This window comes from Nelumbo nucifera, chromosome 1 (assembly GCF_055504915.1).
Source record: "Nelumbo nucifera cultivar China Antique chromosome 1, China Antique-T2T, whole genome shotgun sequence".
Taxonomy (NCBI): domain Eukaryota; kingdom Viridiplantae; phylum Streptophyta; class Magnoliopsida; order Proteales; family Nelumbonaceae; genus Nelumbo; species Nelumbo nucifera.
This window is the reverse complement of record NC_142649.1, coordinates 18404955-18413011: the sequence shown is the minus strand read 5'-3', so window position 1 is coordinate 18413011 and position 8057 is coordinate 18404955. Positions and strand designations below refer to the sequence as shown.

The following is an 8057-nucleotide window of genomic DNA, read 5'->3' as shown; positions in this document are numbered from 1 at the left end:
AATCCATTATGTCTTATTGGTCTGTTCAATCCATCCAAATTGATTTTGGGCTGGATGGGGTCCAATCCAAAACCGGTCCATTGACACCCTTACCTAGGAGGGCTGAGTTAAAGATTTAAGGGTCCAATTGCTTCATGATTGAAATTGGATTCGAAATCAGAATCAAAATATTTCGGAATTGGAATCAGAATGGTTTATTCCCATAGTTTGTTTTGTAAATGCAACTTAAAAGATCAATTTTCCATTCAAAATATTTTTCTACCGAAAAATTTAATACATTTTGAATCACAAATTAATATACATCTTAGTTTAAAATTGATAAATTAATCATTAATACAAATTCCTTCATCAGGTTGCCTTGCTTTATGTTCCTTGATTGAATCCTCTCTCAAATGGATGCAAAGATGAACCATGGCTCCGTAAGAGCTGAGAAGTATTCATACAAGGCCTTTCTATCTGGATTCATATTCTGGTCGTTTTTCCATGCTTCAGGTATCATCATCATTACAGCTTCAGGGAGACTTCTCCCATCACGAACAAGAAGCTCAAGGACACCATCAAAAACTCCTGCAAGAACCACAGAGAAAATTAAGCTTACCTATCTATGTACAAGAACTGCCCTTCTTCCTCCATATATTCTTGGGAAATACACACATGTAGCATATGAGCATGCATATTAGTAACCTGCCTGTCAGTTAGTAATTTGGCCTCACCTTTACAGCATTGTGATGAAATGAGTTGCTAATAAGGGAGTTGTCCTGCTACTGTGCAACTCCAAAGTAAAAGGGGAATATTGAGAGAAAATCAATGAAGATCAGCTTTACGTGTTAGCTCTTTTCAGCTATCATTATGCATGGATTTGATGTTCTCAGAAATGGAAAAGGAAATTCCAAGCAAAACTTACTAATGCAAATGATCCACTTTGATGACAAATTTCACTGTTCAAAGATGTCAATACATCTCCTGACATGACAATTCCATTACAATTTTCAATCTGCCCAAACAAGTTTTGTGCATGATCCACAAATTCTGAACTCTCCTGAACCTTCCGAAGCAAAACCATTACAGTAAACAATGAATCGTGGCAGTTTACATCAAACTTTAGGGGAAGTTTGGAATAGCTGAAGTAGCTGAATTGAGTGACTTGTTGCTCTGTCTTATAATGAACAAGTTATTAAGGAGGTTGTGAGCTCCTTAATGGCTGAAGCTGAAGTTGGATTAACTGCTATACCCTCGAGTATTTTGTCATTTAAATATTTTCTTTACTAGACTGAATAGAAGGTGAAAGAGACAGTCATGGGATCTACCTTGGCATTTGGTGGAGCCCATGAATGGACTATTGGACCCCAAGAAATGTTACCATTCTAAACTGAATGAATGAAAGAAAGAAGCTAAGGAAAATGGTTTAAGAGGGTGATTGAAGGGAGAATGACAGGTTCATTGCATTCATGGATTTGGGTTTTGGGATAGAGAGGATGACAGCTTGAATGGGCCACACAATGCCCACAAAACAAAGCACCAAACTTTCCTTTCCCACAAATCATTTTTACTGTCTTCAAACTGATTCATTTAAACTAATAAAAAATCAACTTAAAAAGTATAAGAAATTTTGATCTTTGACTCAACCCTGTAAAGATATCCCTATTTCAACTACTTCATGAGAAACGGTTTATTGTAGATTTTTTTTTTTAATGTCCACTGTCTTTTTGCAGATTAGAAGGGCAAGTTTGATGAATTGGTTGAGGACAAGGGTGTCAAGATTCTAATTGATCCAAAGGCACTCATGCATGTAATAGGGACTAAAATGGATTTTGTAGATGACAACCTAGCTAGACCAGATCTGGGCTGAATCCTCACATATTTGACCAACTTGCTATCCGGAATCTTCAGAGTTCAGACTTTATAGACTTTATAAGGTACCTTCAAATAAAAGCTAGAAACTTGTTACCTAGAAAATCTTCACTGGCAAACATTTAGCACTGGCACTTTGTCTGAATCTACCATTATGAACAACAAGGTCATTCAATAGACAAAACAAAATGAGCTTTATATTATACGCTAAACAAGTAATTCGATCTCCTCAAAATTTCAAATTTGTGCATACATATCCCAATAAGTAATTGAAATTTTCTTCACTTAAATGGCATTCATGATTTGAAACTGAGCATAAATATAAGAGTACAAGTCAAGCAAATGACAAGACGGCATCGATATCTTCATAAGTAGTTCGTAGATTGCTTTTGTTATTATTTATCAAAGAGATAAAATAATTAAAACATGTCATAAAATGCTAATTAATCAAATAAGAAATTCTAATATTCTATTCCTATGGTAGGCAGATGCCGAAGAAGAAGAAGAAGAAGAAGAAGAAGTGGCCTGAACTATAAAGTCAAACACTGTAGTGTAATACTTTATCACCAACCGGCGACAGCTCACGTCTCTCACGTCTAGAGAGACCTTACGTGATCCAACAACCATAGGATAATGGTGACAGCTCCATGCATTGGATAAGCATCGGAGGATGGTGGCTATCGGACGCTGGACATCAAAAGCAGTCTGAAGAAGATTTCGAAGATGTCTAGAAGTCCAGTTCCCAGTTGTTTTAGTTGTTTTACAAGTTTAAATCTCCTAGTTATTCTACAAGTCTACTAGATGTCTTATAAATAATCCTGTTCTGAGTTAATAGAGAACAATAAGAAATTTTCTTTCGCCACCTTTTCTCTCTCTATCAAGGCTACGCTTAGCCTCTTACGTGAGGCTTCACGAACGAAGCCGCTCTATCGTCCGGTGCTCGTGTTGTTCGCCCAGTCGAGTGCGTCACGCTGCGTCAGGTGGTATCAGAGCGGGAGTTCGCCCAGTCAAATGGCCAACCAAGATGGTAGCAGTCGCAACCCACCCGTGACGGAGATCAGGGGTTACAAGCTGTTTGGAGAGCAATCGAAGAGCAGCACACAGCCACGCGTAACATTGAGCAGCAGTTGGCAAAGATCGCTGGACAACTACGAACTTTGTTACGGAAGGATGTTCTAAGGAATAGGGATAACACGTTGTACCAAGCCGGAGGAGACGACCCCGGTAGACCAATCATCGATCCTATACCCAGGAACCCTATTCTTGATGATGATAGCGACGACGAACTAGAACTTGGCATTGCTCCAGTTATTCCCGGTGATGGCAAAAAGGGTAGGAATTGGCGAAATCCTGGCAATTTTAATCACCGTCGGAATAATGATGAATTTAAACTCAAGGTGGATATTTCTACTTTTAGTGGAGATCTGGATATAGAGGGCCTTCTAGATTGGATCACCGAGGTCGACCGTTTCTTCGAGTACATGGAGATCCCGGAAGAAAGAAGGGTGAAGTTAGTAGCTTTTCAACTTAAGGGAGGAGCATCTGTCTGGTGGAAACGAATGAGGAAGACTCATATCAGAGAAGGAAGAGGTCCAGTTCGAACATGGAGGCGTATGAAGCAATTAATAAGAGGTAGGTTTTTATCTCCTGATTATGAGCAGTATATGTTTAAGTCATATCAACGGTTTGCACAGGGCACAAGAAGCGTGAATGAGTACACCTCAAAATTTCTGAGATTGGCTGAACGGAACCAATTATCAGAAAGTGACAATCAACAGGCAGCCCGTTACCTGAGCAGTTTGAGACCTGCTATCCGAGACAAGATTGGCGTCCAGATGGTTCTGAGTGTGCAGGAAGCAAGGAACTTAGCTTTGAAGGCTGAGTTAATGTTCCAAGAAAGGACCCGAGCCGATTGTCCGTTTACATGGGGTACCTAAGACCATCACGTCGGACCGAGATACGAGGTTCCTAAGTCACTTCTGGATGACCTTGTGGAGACTATTTGACTCATCATTGAATTTCAGCAATACAGCTCATCCGCAGACAGATGGACAGATAGAAGTGGTAAATCGAACTGTAGGTAACTTGATCCGTAGTATTTGCAGAGAGAGGCCGAAGCAGTGGGACTTTGCCATAGCACAAGCAGAGTTTGCCTACAACAACGCAGTTCATAGCTCTATAGGTAGATCCCCGTTTTCTATTGTTTATATGAAGGTGCCTAACCATACGTTGGACTTGGTGAAGCTACCCAGGGTACCCGGCCTTAGTACTTCAGCAGAGCAGTTAGCAGGACAGATCCAGTCAGTACAGGAGGAAGTACAGCAGAAACTACAAAGGACCAATGCAAAGTATAAGCTTGCAGCTGACAAGCATCGCAGGTACCAGGTGTTCGACGTCGGTGATGAAGTCATGGTGTTCTTAAGGAAGGAACGCATACCCGTTGGGAAGCATAGCAAGTTACAGCCTCGGAAATACGGCCCATACAAGATCCTTAAGAAGATCAATGACAATGGTTACGTAGTGGACTTGCCAGATCACATGGGTATTTCCAAAACATTTAATGTTGTTGATCTTCATCGTTATTTACCGGAAGCGACACTTGCATATCCCGATCATGACTTGGGGTCGAGTTCTTTCCAAGTGGGGGAGAATGATGGAGGACCAGCTCACCAACCGGCGACAGCTCACGTCTCTCACGTCTAGAGAGACCTTACGTGATCCAACAACCATAGGATAATGGTGACAGCTCCATGCATTGGATAAGCATTGGAGGATGGTGGCTATCGGACGGTGGACATTAAAAGCAGCCTGAAGAAGATTTCGAAGATGTCTTGAAGTCCAATTCCCAGTTGTTTTAGTTGTTTTACAAGTTTAAATCTCCTAGTTATTCTACAAGTCTACCAAATGTATTATAAATAATCCTGTTCTGAGTTAATAGAGAACAACAAGAAATTTTCCTTCACCACCTTTTCTCTCTCTATCAAGGCTATGCTTAGCCTCTTACGTGAGGCTTCACAAACGAAGCCGCTCTATCGTCCGGTGCTCGTGTTGTTCGCCCGGTCGAGTGCGTCACGCTGCATCAATTAGAGGTTTCATGGTTTTGTATCCAGGAAAACTTTGCTTTACTACGAAATTAATCAAGAAACTTTAGCTGCTCTTTCCATACTACAACTAAGTGCAAGCAACACCTGCGTTCACAATTTAAATGAAGAGAAAGAACATCTATAAAGCAATAAGTACCTAGAGATGAAAGAATCAACACCTTCACAAGTTTGGAGTCAGCACCAAACATATTACTAGAGAAACACCATCTAAGGAAATAATCACTTCTATGGTACACTAAATGGTATCATAGAAGTGGTAACCAATCAACTGGCATTCATCTCAAGAAGAGAGCAACTCTGGAAATCCTATACTTGATATGCAACAATCTAGGCATGTGTCTTATTGTAGGACCCTCCAAGACATAGACAGACACAGAAGCTAGGTATTATGTGGACCACTTAATTCTGAACAGATCACCATAGCTTAGTTATCTAGTTTCCTAAAGATAAGCACAACTTGTTAGGTATGACCCATGTGATGTCTGAAATACATGGCATATCCTGCCAAACTTCTCATAAAGTCTGATTCAAGTTTGAATCTCAGTAACCTAAACTGTCCTAGGGGGTACAGCCAATGCAAAATCCACTGTTCCTAGAAGTTTGGAGTCAATGCAGTTCATATTATCAAAGAAAACTTCAAGTTTATTACATGCCTCTAGTATATAAACAGAAAAGCTTTAAATTATTCTTATAATATAATGCTTGGTAAAATCAAAAAGCTTCCTTGAATCATAGGCTGCTCTATGGTTCAAAAAGCTTTAAGAATGAGGAGAAGGCGTGTCCTAATAAGATGTAATCTTCTGCTTCCTTGAATCATAGGTTGCAGAACAAGGAGCCAAAAAACAAAAAATCTGAGAAGACAAAAACGGTGCCATCTAACAGAAGAAAACCAATAGAGAAAGACCATGTGAAATGTGTAGTTGGATCAAGATCTCGGGATTGGGCAAAATCTACCTCTATAAAGTTGATAAAGCCTGAAAGTGAGCTGACCATCACAAATGTTTGTTTATTGGTTATCAGGACTTGGAAAATGTTTGATTGCTAAATTTTCAAGGCTTTGAAAATTGATCCAATACCAATATTTGCAGTACATTAAGAGTGACTTCTAAAAAGAAGTATGACTGGGAAATTCTCTTTCAAATACAACAGAGTTATATAATGGTGCAGTTCCTGCCAAAACAATAATCTTGGCTTGGGATTATGGCTTTTAGGGAAATGCTCAAGCTTGTCTGGAGCCTACAGTGCCAAACTCATGTATAGCTTATTTAAAGCTCCACTTATGCTTGGTTCAGTTACCATTCAGCAGAACTTGTTTACTGAAGGGGAAAGGATATAAAACCATATCCTAATATATGGTTATATATATCCTTAATGAGATGAGGTTTGAATGAGCCCGTCCCACTCCAGCTCAACTCAGGCTCTTCTAGCAAAAAACTGCCAGGTCTTGGCAAAACATGAAGGAGCTGATCTGGCTAAGGTCATTTTCAGCCCCAGCTTGACTCCCCAGGTTTTTTGGGCCATGGCTTATCTAAGGATGGCCCTTTGCTTGTATAATCAACACTGATGGGTTGGGGACATTGTGCATACAGTAATTGATGGAATGGTCTTGAGTTTTTTTAAAGATCAAATGCATTTCATTGATAGAGAGCATATTGACGGTATTCCTATACTAGAGCTGAGGGCCTGAGAAGAAGAGCCATAATTATCAAAGATAATAATATAGCAAGTGTTATCTGTACATGATGATACTAGCTAACTGGCATATCTTTCAACAATAAAAAGAATTTCTCACTACCCCATAGATGGACATGAGAGCTTTTCATTCATCAAGGGAACAAATTTGCTCTGAAAAAAAATTACAATATGTTTTTTGGCCTAAAGATTAGTGACTAATTCATTCTTAAGAAGTATGGCCCTTTGATATCAGGTTCAAACAGTTTTAGCTGAATAAATGGGCACTTAAATTATTCAGTATTTAATCATGACAAGTTTCATCCTGAAGGGTATAGGTACTAATGAATTTCTGTTCTGTAAACTTATTGCAATTAACAAAGTATGAATTGAAGTTTGACAACCGCATGAAATTGACATTAAACGAGCAATGGAATTCATTTCCAAGCTGTCAAAAAGCAACCCTATGAATCAAGAATCAACCTACAAATATACATGTCTTCCAAGTTTCTTTTTCATTAATTCCACCAATACCTCATTGTGTAGATCCCTGCTGCAAGTTATGTCACTCCAGCACTTATTCTGGTCTGTCAATATGACCCGCAAGCCACCTACAAGAGAACAAGACTTATCATTCCCACTCCTACATATACACAAATGTAGAGAAGAGGGATCAAATAACAGTGTCTAGCGAATGAGATAACAAACTTAGAAATGTGTTTGCCGTTGCCGGTTGGTGTCGTCCATGGAGAACATAAAGAAAATCAAATATGATATCGAATATAGAGAGAGAAGGAGAGAAAGAGAGAGGAGATAGAGATTTACCGGTGGTTAGATGCTGCCGCTGGTTCCGTCCTCACCAGTGGTGTGAAGTTTGAGTAAGAGAGAGAAAGAGACGACTGTGGGAGAGATTCATTCGAGGAGGAAGAACGAACGGAAAGACGTTAAACGTCTTTATTATTTGAAATGAATTTCTTTGTTTGAAATGTGATTTTAATTGTTATTTTTGAAACCAGTTACCTGCGATACCCTATATTCATCAAAACAGGAAGTCGAAGGTGATTGGTCCATCTCATGCGATATGATATGGAAAAGATACTTTTTCCATATCATAGATTTTCCCTTTTTCAAGATCGGTATCTAGATTTTATCATGCAAGCATGCACTGACAAAAATTAATTACACTCGACACATTAAATTTAAATAAGGTGATATCCAATCACGACTTCACGAGGTTTCGATTGGTCATTGGTCAAAGTCTTTCATAGTTTGGTAGAATTTTTCCTTGAAAAAAAATTTTCATTGGACCAGGTGACTTTGACCAATTAAAACCATCCGATTTGTTATCTCCTTTATGATGCCTGTCGGTTGGTTGAAAATGGTGATAGTGGATTGTGGGCTTTAGCATTAACTTCTTAGAAAATGTCACGT

At 39.2% G+C, this 8057-nt stretch overlaps 1 long non-coding RNA gene across 1 annotated transcript; it reads right to left on the bottom strand.

The window, feature by feature from the left end:
* Positions 1–211: 211 nt before the first annotated feature.
* LOC148802976 (uncharacterized) lies at positions 212–7622 on the bottom strand. The gene is made up of 3 exons (XR_016081310.1): positions 7452–7622; positions 7161–7237; positions 212–567 (listed from the first exon to the last, which is right to left on the bottom strand). It is a non-coding gene; the product is annotated as an uncharacterized LOC148802976 (long non-coding RNA).
* Between the last annotated feature and the right edge of the window lie 435 nt (positions 7623–8057).